Below are 15,624 nucleotides of genomic sequence, written 5' to 3'. Positions count from 1 at the left end.
GGACCCCTTTTGAGAGTCTGATAACAAGACAAGCCCTTTCTCTAGAAAACTGCACATATGTAGAAATGTTTAGATGTAAACTTCAGGGGGTTCATGGACTTCATGGGGCAAATCATAGACCCTCAGGCTGAAATGGTTTTGAGACAGGGCTGGCATGAGGAAGAAAGCATTTAAGGAGAGAAGAACATGAACAAAGAGTATCAGCAACAGAGAGCAAAATGGATTTGGAACTATGAAGTATCCTAGTGTTTTTTGTTTTTTGTTTTTTTAAAGATTTTATTTACTTATTTGACACAGGCAGCCAGCGAGAGAGAGAACACAAGCAGGGGGAGTGGGAGAGGAAGAAGCAGGCTCCCAGCGGAGGAGCCTGATGTGGGGCTCGATCCCAGAACGCCGGGATCACGCCCTGAGCCGAAGGCAGACGCTTAACCGCTGTGCCACCCAGGCACCCCCGAAGTATCCTAGTTTTTATGAAGGACTGTGTATGGCTAGGGAAATAGTATGGCTGGTTGGGGCCAGATCATGAGAATCTTGAATGCAATGTGAGCCTGATCTGTACCCAATACAAAAGAAATGGGAACTCAAGACTTTTGAGGAAAGGAATTAACACAAACAGAGTGCTACCATCATCTGAATGGTGCTTTAGAAAGATGGCTTTGCTGGCTATTGTAGGACAGTTTTGAGTATGAAAAGCAGGGAGACCAGTTAAGTCCTTGGCAATAATGCAAGCTTGTGGTCAAGTTTGAAAATAGTGCGGATGGGAGATATTTTAAAAGAAGAGCTGACGGGATGGAAGGACTAACTAAAAAAAGTTTAACAAGGTTTCAGTTAACAATAAACAGGAAGCTAGTTTTAAGGAAAGGTATAAACAGAAGAGAGTTGAAAACAGGAAATTTTAAAAATTGAGATATAATACCATACACAAAAATAAATTCAAAATGGATGAAAGACCTAAATGTGAAACAGGAAACCATCAAAATCCTAGAGAACACAGGCAACAACCTCTTTGACATCAGCCACAGCAACTTCTTACTAGTTACGTCTCCCAAGGTGAGGCACGGGAAACAAAAGCAAAGATGAATTGCTGGTGGGGCGCCTGGGTAGCGCAGTCATTAAGCGTCTGCCTTCAGCTCAGGGCGTGATCCTGGCGTCCTGGGATCGAGCCCCACATCAGGCTCCTCTACTGGGAGCCTGCTTCTTCCTCTCCCACTCCCCCTGCTTGTGTTTCCTCTCTCGCTGGCTGTCTCTCTGTTAAATAAATAAATAAAATCTTAAAAAAAAAAATGAATTACTGGGACTTCATTAAGATAAAAATCTGCACAACAGAAAAAATAAAAACTAAAAGGCAACCTACGGAATGGGAGAAGATATTTACAAATGACATATATGCAAAGGGTTAGTACCCAAAATCTATAAAGAACTTATCAAGCTCAACACTCAAAACACAAATAATCCAGCTAAGAAACGGGCAGAAGATACGAATAGACATTTTTCCAAAGAAGATACCGATGGCCAAATGACACATGAAAAATTGCTCAACTTCACTCATCAAGGAAATATAAACCAAACCTACAATGACGTATCACCTCATACCTGTCAGAATGGCTAAAATCAACAACACAAAAAACAACAGGTGTTGGTGAGAATGTGGAGAAAGGGGAACCCTCTTACACTGTTGGTAGAAATGCAAATTGGTGCAGCCACTCTGGAAAACACTATGGAGGTTCCTCAAAAAGTTAAAAATAGATCTACCCTATAATTCAGCAATTGCACTACTAGGCGTTTACCCAAAGGATACAAAAATACTGATTCGAAGGAATACATGCACTCCAATGTTTACAGCAGCACTATCAACAATAGCCCAATTATGGAAAGAGCCCAAATGTCCATCAACAGATGGATAAAGAACTTGTGATGTACACACACACACACACACACACACACACACACACACACAATGGAATATTGCTCAGCCATCAAAAAGAATGAAATCTTGCGGGATGCCTGCGTGGCTCAGTCAGTTAAGTGTCTGCCTTTGGCTCAGGTCATGATCACAGGGTCCTGCTGGGATTGAGTCCCACATCAGGCTCCTTGCTCAAGGAGTACCCTGCTTCTCCCTCTCCCTCCCCATGCTGTGCTCTCTCTCTGACAAGAAAGAAAGAAAGAAAGAAAGAAAGAAAGAAAGAAAGAAAGAAAGAAAGAAAGAAAGGAAGGAAGGAAGAAAGAAAAAAGTCTTGCCATTTGCAATGATGTGGATGGAACTAGAGTGTATTAGGCTAAGTGAAATAAGTCAGTCAGAGAAAGACAAATACCATATGATTTCACTCATGTAGAATTTAAGAAATGAAACAGATGAACATGAGGGGGAAAAAAAGACAAAGACAAACCATAAAACAGAACTACAGAGAACAAACTGAGGGTTGCTAGAGGAGAAGTAGATGGGGAATGGGCTAAATGGGTGATGAGTATTAAAGAGGGCACTTGTGATGAGCACTGGGTGTTATATGTAAGTGATTAATCGCTAAATTCTACTCCTGAAGCTAATATTACACTATATGTTAACTAGAATTTAAATAAAAACGTAAAAGTACAAAAAACCCAAAAAATAAAAATAAATAAAAATGGGGTATAACTTACATGAAGTGAAATGCACAAATCTTGGGTGTACAGCTCAAAAAATATCTTGTTTTCATTTCTATTTCAATAGATATTTTGTTTGTCTACATCCATATAATCACAATTCAGATCGAGTTACAGAACATTTCCAATAATCCAGAGAGGTCCCTTGTGTCCCCTCAGTCAGTAAACCCACCAAAAAGTAATCATTCTTCTGACCTCTATCATCATAGATCAGTTTTATCTATTTTGACAAATCATTCCATTTATATAAATGGAATCAAACAGTACTAGCTCTTTTGTGGGTAGCTTCCTTTATTCAAGCCATGCCTGTGAAGATCATTTATAATGCTACATGTAGAAGTTTATTCTTTTTTTCATTGCTTATGTAGCACTCCACTTCATGAATAGACCACAAACTATAAATTCTAGGCAGATAAACATTTGGGTTGTTTCCTGTTTTCAGCTATTATATTTTTACACAAGTCTTTTGGTGGATATACACACTCCATGCCATCAGATGTAAACCCAGTGGTGTTAATGTTGGGTCACAAAGTATACATATTTAGTTTTAATAGACAGGGGCAGTTTTCCAGAATCTGTACCAATGAACACTCCCATCAGCAGTGTATGAGAGTTCCAGTTGCTCCACAGCTATACCACTACTTGGTGCTACTAATTCTTTAATTTTAGCCATCCTGGTAGAGGTGTGGTAGTAACTCGTTTAATCTGGATTAAACAATTAATGATTAAATTAGTGATTAAATGATCACTGAATTTCCCCTATTAGCACCTTTTCATATGTTTACTAGCTATTTGGAAATCCTCTTTAATGAAGTACTAGTTCAAGCCTTTTGCCCATTTAAAAAATTAGGTTATCTTTTTTTACTGAATTGTAGAAGTTTCTAAAACATATACAGTGGATTTAAGTACTTCGTTGGATATGCACTATAAATATCTTCTCCCAGTTTGTGTCTTGCCTTTCTTAAGACATCTGTTTCTTTTCATGAGAGTCTCAATATACTAACAAAGGCCAGACTACTATATAAAAATAGAGCTCTGACCTACAACCTGCAGGAACCAGCCCAGGGAGGGAGCCAAACTAATATCCCCACTATCTAGCCCAAGAAGCCAACATACTATCTACAGCAACCAGTCAAGAAGTCTGACTATCTCTAGCAACTAACTAGTCCAGGAAGCCAAACAATAACCCTGTAAAAACTGACCCCAAACAGTCAAGACTTGTGTAATAACTGACAGCTCCCCTAATTTTTGTCCCTGCTTCCAACTTAGGACCAACCACAGAACGCCAAATACTTATCCCTAGACCACCACACAGGATGGGCCCACTTGTAGTTAGGCTGCCTACAGCTTTCCCATGCTAATAACCCCGAAGCAGGACATATCTGAAGTTTTCCCTTTCTTCCACTATAAAGTTTCCCACGGGTCTACCTGCCTTTGAGTCTCTGCCAATGCAAGTGATGGTGGCTCACTCCCCTGCTATGACAAGCTCTGATTAAATGGCCTTCACCTATTCTCATTTTGTGGTGTTTATTTCCACATTAAAGACAGCTTTACCGAGGTATAACTGATAATAAAAAATATATTGGAACTGTAAGACATGGTAAGTGTTTGTTTGTTTTAGATTTTATTTATTAGAGAGAGAGAACATGAGCCTGAGTGGGGGGGAGGAGCAGAGGGAGGACAAGCAAACTCCACGCTGAGCATGGAGCCCGACTTGGAGCTCAACCCTACAACCCTAATATCACGACCTGAGCCGAAATCAAGAGTTGGACGCTTAACCAACTGAGCCACCCAGTCGCCCCGATATGCGGTAAGTTTTGACATCTACTTGTAACTGTAAAACCATTACCACAAAACAGTGAACATACCTATCCCTGAGTTTTCTCATATTCCTTTGTGAATCCTTCCTTCCAGCACCTCCTCAACGCCCCATCCCTGGGCAACCACTACTATGCTTTCTATCACTATAGATGTCTATCTGCACTGTCTAGAGTTTTATATACATGAAATCAGTCAGTATGTACTCTTTGGCTTCTTTCACTTAGCATAATTATTTTGAGATTCATCCATATTGTGTTTTGTATTCACAGTTCATTTCTTTCTATTGCTGAGTAGTATCCTCTTAATGGAATCTTTTGATTAACAGAGGTTCTTAATTTTAATAAGTCAAATTTCTCAACTTTTTTTTAAGATTTTATTTTATTTATTTGACACAGAGAGAGACAGCCAGAGAGAGAGGGAACACAAGCAGGGGGAGTGGGAGAGGAAGAAGCAGGCTCCCAGCAGAGCAGCCTGATGTGGGGCTCTATCCCAGAACGCCGGGATCACGCCCTGAGCTGAAGGCAGACACTTAACGACTGAGCCACCCAGGCGCCCCTCTCAACTTTTTTTTAGCACTTCTTTGTGCTTTTGAAAAGTTTTTTGCTGATCTCAAAGTCATGAAAATCTTCTACGTTTTCTTCTAAAAATGTTATTGTTTACCTTTCATGTTTATATTCATGATCCAGCATAAATTAATTTTTCTGTGGTAGAAGTTTGGGATCGAGGTTCATTATTTTTTGACAATCAGTTCAGGTTATTTAGTAGGTTGAATTAGAAACACCAGAAGATCAATCTGAAAATATCCAATTTGTAACTAATGGAAAGGTTAAGACTGAGGTTAAAGTTGGAGAGAGCAGTAGATATTCTCCAAAAAGAAGGAATTGTTTAATAATGATAACAGTAGATGAAATCACCATGGAAGATAACAGGGAAATAACAAAGGCCCCAGGAAAATACTGACATAAAAGAAACATAAAGAGAAATGCCAGAGCTTATCAGAGAAATAGGAAAAAAGACTTCTGGGCAGTTATCACTGAAATTGAGAGGAAGTGAGTTTCAAGATTGAAGGGATGGTCAACAATATATAAATTCTTGTGGAGGAGGCAAAACTTTACCTCTACCCCCTCAGGTTTTCAGCTGAGCCTCTTTAATAAAAAGATTAACAAGAGGGGCGCCTGGGTGGCACAGCGGTTGAGCGTCTGCCTTCGGCTCAGGGCGTGATCCTGGAGTTATGGGATCGAGCCCCACATCAGGCTCCTCTGCTGTGAGCCTGCTTCTTCCTCTCCCACTCCCCCTGCTTGTGTTCCCTCTCTCGCTGGCTGTCTCTGTCTCTGTTAAATAAATAAATAAAATCTTTAAAAAAAAAAAAAGATTAACAAGAGAAAAAACAGTTTATTAACACCTGCAGCGCACATCTCGTAAGAGAAACCTCAACAGAAAAATAGTTCAACAGTGTGCCTCAGAACTGTGGCTTATATGGGATCTTCAAAAAAGAATGATCAAGTTGTAGAGAAACGACAAGACAAAGGAAAGCAATTCTAGGCTTCCAAGGGTGGCAAACTGTGGGAAGGTAAATATATAGGAAGAAACTAATGGGGTAAGGTTGTTCGCAGATTCCACCCGGGCCTTCTCTGAGCTGGTAAGAGTCTGTCCCTAGGAAAAGGAGAGTTTATCTCACCTTCAGGCAGAAAAGCAGAAGATGAAGAAAGGTTCTCCTGCATCTGCTGCTTAACTGCCTTCGGATCAAAATAATGTTTATGTCAAAGAGGCATATTTTGGAGTGACGCACTCTGGTTTCCTTCATTCTCAAGGTGAGAGAAGGCCGCTGGACTTGGCCTCGTGTTGCTAATGACCTTTGAGAGGATCACTTCTTAAGAGTGGAGCTGGTTCAGCTGGATTCTGAGAAGTTAGACAGGAAGAGACCTCAAGCTGCTGTGAAAAAGATGTTTTCTATAGCACAGGGCTACCTGAGCAAATTTATGGGGGAGGGGGGATAAACCAATAAAGGAGAAATAAAACACCTGAAAAGAAACGACTATGGGACTCATATGCCATAGTATAGAGTCCACTGTGATTAAGGACAGGTTAAAGCCTGAAGTGATCCAAATTATAAAGGACTTTATCTTTTGGAGCCTACCATTTATATGTTCCACAGCATTTGAAGCACACACCCACTTTCAGACCTTCCTAGCTTTGGTTAAAAAGAACAGGAACAAATGTTATGGTAAAAATAAAAAGCCTTTTAAAGGGTTAAATCACTCAAGGCCCTGAAGCAACCACAGTAACAGATCTGAGATAAGAACAGTGCTGGAGGATTGTACTGCCCTTATTTTATACTGAAGTGGGGAATTGTGTTCCCACCACCAGAACATCTACCAATGCAAACAATGACTCTTGTGACTTTTTGTACTGCGGTAAGCACTAAAAGGATTATGTAATTAGAGTTAGTTATTGAGCCAAAAGGGGTGAGCTCTCCACTGGGGAGAAAGTTATCTACAGCATCAGAGCTTGTTGTTCCCTTAAGGCCTAGCCTATCAAGCAGTTAATTCATTCTTTACAATATAAATGTTACATAAAGTTTACCCTATGCCTTCTTTTTGCAAAATTCCTTCTTTGAGTGTTCCAAGGACTTTAAAGGGAAATTTGGAACAAACACTAAAAAGAGATCTACAATTTTTCCCTTTTTTCTGCCCTTTACTAATACTAGCCAGTTACTAAATCCTTCAAGTTCTTGCTTATACAAAATCCTTTTGCAAGTGCTACATTTTCATTTCCAAAGAACCACCTTAATCCAGGTCTCATTTCTTATCTGGAAGAGACTCACTTGGTTAGTTACTCTATATTTGAAGGAGATCAGGATATGCCATCCCAAAATAAGCCACTTTGGCATAAAGATTATTTTAAGCTGAAGACATTTGAGATTCAACAGATGTAGAAAGAAACCTTCTTGGGCTTCCCTTATCTGACTAAAAGCAGAAACTTCTGAAAAATGAGGACAGCCATAAATTCCCATTTCAGGCTGGCATGTACTCCCAAGAGAGAGATCACAAGTCCCCACTCTGGGGGAGTTTCAAGGTCAGGAAGAAGATGGAAAGACCATTTGCAACTACCTAAACAAATATTATCACAAACTTTCTTATCTCCCATTTGTTCTCCTAAAGACTCATTTGTCTTTTCTAAAGAAACTGACTTGTTCTTCCCATAAAAGTCTTTTATCCAGGGCGCCTGGATGGCTTAGTGGGAACAGTGTACGACTCTTGGTCTCGGGGTTATGAATTTGAGCCCCATGTTGCATAAAGAGATTACAATCAATCAATCAATCATTTTTTAAAAACCTTTTCTCCTAGGCCCCCTTCTCTTACTAAATTAGGCACTAAGTACAAATTCTAATCACCTGGGTTATTCATCACTGAGTACTCCTATGGTTGCTAGTCTCTAGTCAGTTTAAATTGCAGGCCCCCAGGTACTAAACATTAAGAATGTATAGGAAAAGTTTTCCTCAACACCTTCCTCTAGGTTACACTGTAAACCTTAGGCAAAATGCTAAAAGGTTACTGTTAAGTAAAGCCTTGTATCATTATATTACTCCTATGCTCCAGAAATTTTGACAAACTCTTGAGTCTGACCTTCAAGATTCCCCATACAAAGTCAGAAGGGAAAATAAGTGAAATTTTGAAAAGGTAATCAGAGGCTGCTAGCACTTTAAAGAAAGATCTTGGTCACTGAAATTACCAAATAAATGGTGATCCAGAATCAGTGTCCAGTCCTTGGATGTATATGCTCAAAAAACTAATTTTATTAGTCCAATCAAGGTTCTGAAGACAACTTCAGTTACAAGAGACAGTTTATATACCATAAATCCTATTTATTATTTGAAAAATAAAACTGCTAAGCAGACGGAAAGAGAAGCATCAAGTGATGAACATACTGCCTTTCCTAAAAGGTGGCCATTTTGTGAAACTAAAATTATTTCAGAAGGTTACCTGGTTATCATCCCACTATGAGGTTCATGTATCTTTCTCTACCTCAGGGGTAGGCAAATTGGGATTCCACCAACAAGGGTTTAGAGAGGGATGCCTGGGTGGCTCAGCTGGTTAATGTCCAATTCTTTGTATCTGTGGGTCCTCAGATCAAGCCCTGCACCAGGCCCCACACCCAGTGGAGCCTGCTTGGGATTCTCCCTCTCACTCTGCCACTTCCCACCACCAACGCACGCACTCTCTCTCAAAAAAAAAAAAAAAAAAAAAAAAAAAAGCCTACAGAGGCTTCCTACCTGACAATGTATTTGGCTTTCTTTTCTTTAGACACTGCAGACCATGGCCTACATTAGTCATTGTCACCAACACGTTATAACTGACTAAAAGCCCGTTTACATTAAAGGTGCAGATGCCCTGATAGGGTGGGTTTTAATGCACTGCATCAGCTGCCAGGGGATTGAGCCAAGTAGGGCTTTTAGGTTATCACTTAGTTCAAGTCAAGGCCATTTTACCTCTTAGCATTATAGTGTCTCAATTATGTTGCAAACTCTTCTGCAAACTTTTAAATTTCTTATCCCTTTCCTGATAATATGCTGAATATGTAAGTTAATCAGAGCTACTTACCACCTTCTTTATTAAATTTTTCGCCCTAGGGACATAACCTAATTACTATGTATAATTTCAGATATTTACAAAAAATTCTATGTGGTTCCCACCAACATATATTTGATTAAATTTACCAAGTGTTACCTTCCATAAAATGGCTTAATTAGGTCAAAAATATATTTACACATCGTAATCCTCCCACAAATACTGCTGTCCCCTCATCAACACCTATTTTCCCCAGACTCATCACTTACAGCTTTTCCTGCTGAGAAATAACCTCAATTAAGGCCTTTCTTCAAGACTTACACAACATTTAACAACAAACATTTTTTAATGGGCTTTGAAGAGCAATTTCAATTCAACAACATTCTCTGCACATCATTTTCCTTTTTCCCCCCTTTTCTTAGAGAGTGAGAGAGGAGAGAGGAGGGAGGAAGGAGAGGGAGAGAATCTTAAGCAGGCTCCATGCCCACCAAGGAGCCTGCTACAGCGTGGAGCCTGCTACAGGGCTCGATCTCATCACCCTGAGGTCATGGCCTGAGCCAAAATCAAGAGTTGGATGCTTAACTGACTGAGCCACCCAGATGCCTCCATCATTTTCATTAATAGAAAAGCATAACAACAAATAACTCTTTAAGGTTCCCAAAGTGTTTAGAACATATAGAGATTTATACCATACTAAACTATTTTTATAAACAGGTATTGAAAATATAATAAGTGAGGGGCGCCTGGGTGGCTCAGTCGTTAAGCATCTGTTTTCGGCTCAGGGCGTGATCCCAGCGTTATGGGATCGAGCCCCGCATCGGCTCTTCTGCTGGAAGCCTGCTTCTTCCTCTCCCACTCCCCCTGCTTGTCTTCTCGCTCTCTGGCTGTCTCTCTGTCAAATAAATAAATAATCTTAAAAAAAAAAAAAAGAAAATATAAGTGAAATGTGGTATATATATATATATATATATATATACACACACACACAATGGAATATCATTCAACCTTAACAAGGAAGGAAATTCTGACACATGCTACAACATGGATGAACTTTGAGGACATGCTGATAAGTGAAATAAGCATGTCACAAAAGGACAAATGCTGTATGACACCATTTATATGAGGTACTTAAGAGTGGTCAAATTATCACCATGAAGTATAATAGTGGTTGTCTGGAGCTGGGGGAGGAGAGAATGGGGAGTTAGTGCTTAACAGTACAGACTTTCAGTTTTACAAGATGAAAAAGTTATGGGGATGGGTGATGGGGATAGCTGTTGCATAACAATGTAGTACCACTTAACTATACACTTAAAAATGGTTAAGGTGGTAAATTTTATGTTATTTATATTTTAACGCAACAATGAAAGAGAATATGCCATTAAATAAATTCTCCTATTGTTATGTAGTAATGGATGTAGATAATCATCAACATCCAAATATTAGATAGAAGACTCTACATCACTGCTCCAGTGCAAAATATATAATCAACTAAGGGAAAAGCAGACTTACCTGGATAGGCAGGTTCTCTAGGTCTCTGACTTTCATACTGAAATGCTCATTTTAACTTTAAAAAAAAAATTGAGTTCTACTTAAATAGGTAGAAAAACATTTATCTCAACTATCTTCCCAATCCCCCATTAAGAGCAAAGAAATATAAAGGTTGTAAATAAAAGCAGAAAAGGGGGTGCCTCCATGGCTTAGTCAGTTAAGCATCTGCCTTTGGCTCAGGTCACGACCCCAGGGTCCTGGGACTAAGCCCCAAGTTGGGTTCCCTGCTCAGGAGAGAGTCTGCCACTCCCTCTGCTTCTGCTCTCTCTCTCTCAAATAAATAACATCTTCAAAAAAATAGTAGAAAGGAAAAGAAAAGAAAAGAAAAGAAAAGAAAAGAAAAGAAAAGAAAAGAAAAGGCAGAAAAAGAGATAACAAATGAAAGATATCAACAAAATATTGGGGGGAAAAGTGAACAGACTGGTTAAAACATATAAAGGTTTCCATGCTTATGTTTATTTCTGCTCACTCCTAAAACATCATTAAAACCAAAGGGGGGGGGCAGGGAATGGGGGAAGGGCTTAAAAAGCATACAGGGACCAAAAGAATGGGCATGGAGATAACGGCATCACAGTTCTGGGAAAACAGAAAACAGAAGGAACAGATAATTGAGCAGAGCAGAGCTGATATCCCAGCCAGCCATGGGAGAAAACCCTAAACAAAGCAAGCTCATTTGAACCTAAGAACCCAAGACAGGCTAAGGAATGAGAGTTACCAGATCTATCTCCTAAAAGCAGAATGGCAGATGGGAATGAAACAGGAAGATTATTTTATTAAAAATCCATAGAAGAAGCAGTCAGAACCTACTCTGGGTCCTACACCCCTTTCATAACCCCATTCAGGGCAAAACCGCTCTTCCTCCCTAACGTTCAACTTGTTGGAAACAATCAAAAAACATGCTAGACTTTAATGATCAGGTCTATATGAGGCACTCCGTTCTGAAGAAAAGATTCACAGCAGCCATACTTCCAGTTTTGAAGGGGGAAAAAACCACTTTATTGATATCATCAAAATCTAATAGAGGGGCGCCTGGGCATTTCAGTCAGTTGAGCATCTGCCTTCGGCTCAGGTCATGATCTCAGGGTCCTGGGATCAAACCTCATGTTGGGCTCTCCACTCAGCAGGGAGTCTGCTTTTCCATCTCCCTCTGCCTCCCACTCGTGCTCTCTCTCTCAAATAAATAAAATCTTTTAAAAAATCTAATGGAAACAGGAAGAAGAAAAGGGAAATTTGCATAGGTGAGGGCAATAGTAAGCAGTAAAGGAGAATAAGACAGAGTTGTAGCAAATCGGTACTTACAACATCCAACCTCATTAGCTGAACCCCCGCGGAGACAGCCAGGCTGGAGTCCCGACAGAGACACGGGTGGAGTGTCCTCCCCTCAGGTGAGACTTCCAAGTGAAAATCCCCATAAGGACTGTATTTATAGGGCAAATGACAGGATCTGAAGCTAAACACTTGTTCACCTACGTGCAGTTTGGAGCGAGCAGAATTCCTATGTTATCATGTCTTAACATCTTCAAGGAGCCTGGGCCATATGTGCTTGCCTCCCCTCCCAATTCCATTCTGGGGGGCCAGCCCAACCTGGAGCAGGAGGAGATGTAAGGCAAAATTTACAGCTCTTAGCGTCCAGACCAGAAGGGCCAGTTCTGACCTGGAGGCCAGCTAATGTCAACTAATCAGGCTCCCAAGGTCACTTATCCAGCGCAAGTCTCACAAACACTCTTTAGCCTGTCTGTGTATGTGCAGGTCGGGGTGGTTGGTTATGCAGGACAAAAATCATAGAAATCTCCATCCATACAGTACACACTCCCACTCCCATCTCTGGAGTCCTGTTCTTCACTTGGCTTGAAAAACACTGGCAGCTATGTTGGAGGCTTTCAGCAAATGACTGGTGACCCTTTGGCTGTCCCATTCACACTTGACCATGAGGCACCAAAAAGACAGTAGAAACTCAGGGTATATGAGTAAGGCTGATAAACCAGTGGGGCTCAGAGGGTCATTGGGAACAAGCTGCTCCCCCTCCCCAAACTTTTTCAATTGAAAAAAACCTCAAGTGTCAGTAAAGATTTTGCCCTCTGAAGACACTGAATTTCCCCCAAGGAAGGCTCCAAGAACCCTCGTTCTGCTGGGAACAAGTTTTCAATTCCTTTAGTATATACCAAGGAGTGTGACTGCTGGATCATATGGTAAGAGTATGTTTAGTTTTGAGTAGGGGGATGGGTGAGATAAGTGAAGTGGATTAAGAGGTACAGACTTCCACCTATAATATAAATAAGTCACAGCGATGAAAAGTACAGCATAGGAAATACTGTCAATAATACTATAATAACCTTGTATGTATAGCCATTTCACTGATGACATATGATGCTAAGTATCTTTTCATATGATTCTTTGCCATCTTTATATCTTTGGTGAGGTGTCTGTTAAGGTCTTTGGTCCACTTTTTTAATGGGGTTGCATGTTTTTTTTAATTGTTGAGTTTTAAGAGATTTTTGTATATTTTGGGTCAGTCTTTCATCAGATGTGTGTCTTTTGTAAATATTTTCTTCCAGTCTGTGGCTTGTCCTCCAATTCTCTTGACAACTTCAGGTTTTTTGAAAAGCAATTTATATATGGAACTAATCTAATATTGAAAAGTCAACACTTCCATGGTATTTTAAGGATATTTATTAACCAAATTCAGTTGTTCTGAGTAACAACTCCTGGCATATTAACAATATTGCTTTCATACTTATGTAATGCTTATTTCTATTCCTGCAAACTACAAAATAGTAACCTCAAAAATTATTAAGGATTTTATAGGATATTTTGCCTACAATTAAAAAAATTACTGACAGATGCTCAGCACAAATGTTATTTTCAAGATTGATAAGAATTTAATGCAGTACCCTTAAACCACTTTTAGATTTTTTTGAGAGACAAAGTACACTTGCGCCAGAGAGAGAGAAAGAGAGAGAGAGAGAGAGAAAGGGGGGGAGGGGATGGGGGAGAGGGAGAGGAAGAGAGAATCTTAAGCAGGCTCCACGCCCAGTACAGAGCGAGGTGGGGCTCATCAGTCTCAGGACCTTGAGTTCATGACCTGAGCAGAAATCAAGAATCAGATGCTTAACCGACTGAGCCATCCAAGTGCCCCTCCATAAAGCACTTTTAAATTCATGTTTATCATGCAAGAATATGAGGTCTGGGGAGCACTGAAATTAAAACTCACAATTTTATATTTACTTTTCCAGCTAACAATGGAAGAGCAGAGACAATCTTTTCTTGCCAGTCATTTTTTCTATAGCAAGGATTTTCACATTTTCCCCAACACTGGTTTCAGCGGCAGATGTACAATAAATGGGGGAAGATTAATATTTCTTTACAACAGATTGTTAAGTATTAAGTGTATATGGAATAAAAAAGTTATAAAAATGACCATTTTGCAACTACTATGGAATAACTGACTCAAGAAAATCACCACAGAGGGGGATTCACCAGTAGATGAGAACCAGTGGGTGACAGTTTGATGGCAAATGGGATATTTACACAATCTTCCCACAGATTACTTATTACTTACAGAGAAGTCCGGTACATACAATCTTAAGAAAGTAATGAAAGAAACATAACAACAACTGAAAAATTGACATTACATTCCTCTTGATGTGATGTAGTAAGAAGGACCCATCACTTATGTAGCTTTCCTGCTAAAACTGCATAACTGAATCTAACCATGAAGAAGCAATTAGATGAGCTTAAATTAAAACAACATTTTACAAAATAATTGGCTTGTAGTCTTCAATGTCAATCTTATGAAAGACCACCAAAAAAAAAAAAAAAGCTGAAAAACTGTTTTAGAATAAAAGCAATTAAAGAGGTATAAAAACTAAATGCAATGCTTGATCATGGACTTTTAAAGATTTTATTTATTTATTTGAGAGAGAGCAAGCAAGCACAAGCCTGCACGTGTGGGAGGAGGGGCAGAGGGAGAGAGAATCTCAAGCAGACTCTGCACTGAGCATGAAGCCTGATGCAGGCCTTGATCTCAAGACCCTAAGATCATGACCTGAGCTGAAGTCAAGAGTGGGCTGCTTAATCGACTGAGCCACCTAGGTACCCTAATCATGGACTTCTAAAAAAGTTTTATAGGGAAGCCTAGCTGGCTCAGTCGGTAGAGCATGCAACTCTTGATCTCAGGGTTTTTAGTTCAAGCCCTACATTGGGTTAAGATTATTTAAAAATACAATCTAAAATAAATAAATGAATAAATAAAATGTTAAAAAAAGAAGTTGCTATAAAGAACAGTATTGAAACAACTGGTAACATTTGATACTGAATGTATACTTGGTAACATTTGGTACTGACTATATACTAGGTAGACTAGTAACTGTATACCAATGTTAAATTTCCTGAATTTGATACAATTACACTTTGGTCAATGGTCTTATTCTTAAGAAATATAAGTAACTTTTATCAAGGGTGCAGCAAAAAAAAAGGGGGGAGAAATAATTATTACATTATATAGTGTATGACACAGAGACATATAATGTATGATAAGTAAAGCAATGTGGCAAAGCATGAACAATGTATGAATCTAAGTGAAGAGTATACGAGAGTACACTTGTAAAAGTCTTACAATTTTTCTGTAGATCTCATGGTTTTCAAAAAAAATTCTAAATAAACAATCAATTCTCATCAAATGTTCTATAATAGGGTAGAAAACTAACTTTCATCCAGCATAAAATTTTCTAAAATTAGGTCTATCTCCTTGTAGACCTATTTCAAATATAGTTTTTCAAACATCTGAATGACTGCTCTGGCTGTGCTTCCAAATTCCGTCACAGAAAATCCATGCCTTAAAGTAGGCAAAGACTTCAATGCACTGTGTCATGATACACAGGAGTATAAAATCTCTGAGGGGGACATCCAACAAGGTGGACTGAACTGATGTTGTTAGTCTACCCTCCTGCTACAAGCACATAAAAATGCAGAAAAATTATGACAATAAAAGGTTTTGACATACAACTGAACAAGAAATGTCAAGAAATCCCAGGCTCCAGAACAGGTA

The 15,624-nt window shown here is 39.4% G+C and overlaps 1 protein-coding gene across 23 annotated transcripts in view; it reads right to left on the bottom strand.

The window, feature by feature from the left end:
• Positions 1-15,624, bottom strand: part of ATG13 (autophagy related 13) — a 50,542-nt gene that overhangs the window by 26,438 nt on the left and 8,480 nt on the right. For 14 of the 23 annotated variants that reach the window (XM_087854810.1, XM_087854790.1, XM_087854811.1 and 11 more), the window contains one exon: positions 1,034-1,248. The exons of 8 other annotated variants lie outside the window; for them this stretch is intronic. The gene's annotated coding sequence lies outside the window, so the exon portion shown is untranslated. Of the gene's footprint in view, positions 1-1,002; positions 1,249-15,624 lie in introns of all 23 variants that reach the window. One more of the 23 variants, XM_087854793.1, reaches the window with a different exon arrangement.

The sequence above is a fragment of the Ursus americanus genome, chromosome 24 (genome assembly GCF_024610735.1).
Source record: "Ursus americanus isolate L20-20 chromosome 24, mUrsAme1.1.p, whole genome shotgun sequence".
Lineage (NCBI taxonomy): Eukaryota > Metazoa > Chordata > Mammalia > Carnivora > Ursidae > Ursus > Ursus americanus.
Note: the sequence above shows the minus strand (reverse complement) of the source record. Positions and strands in the feature narration are given on the sequence as shown.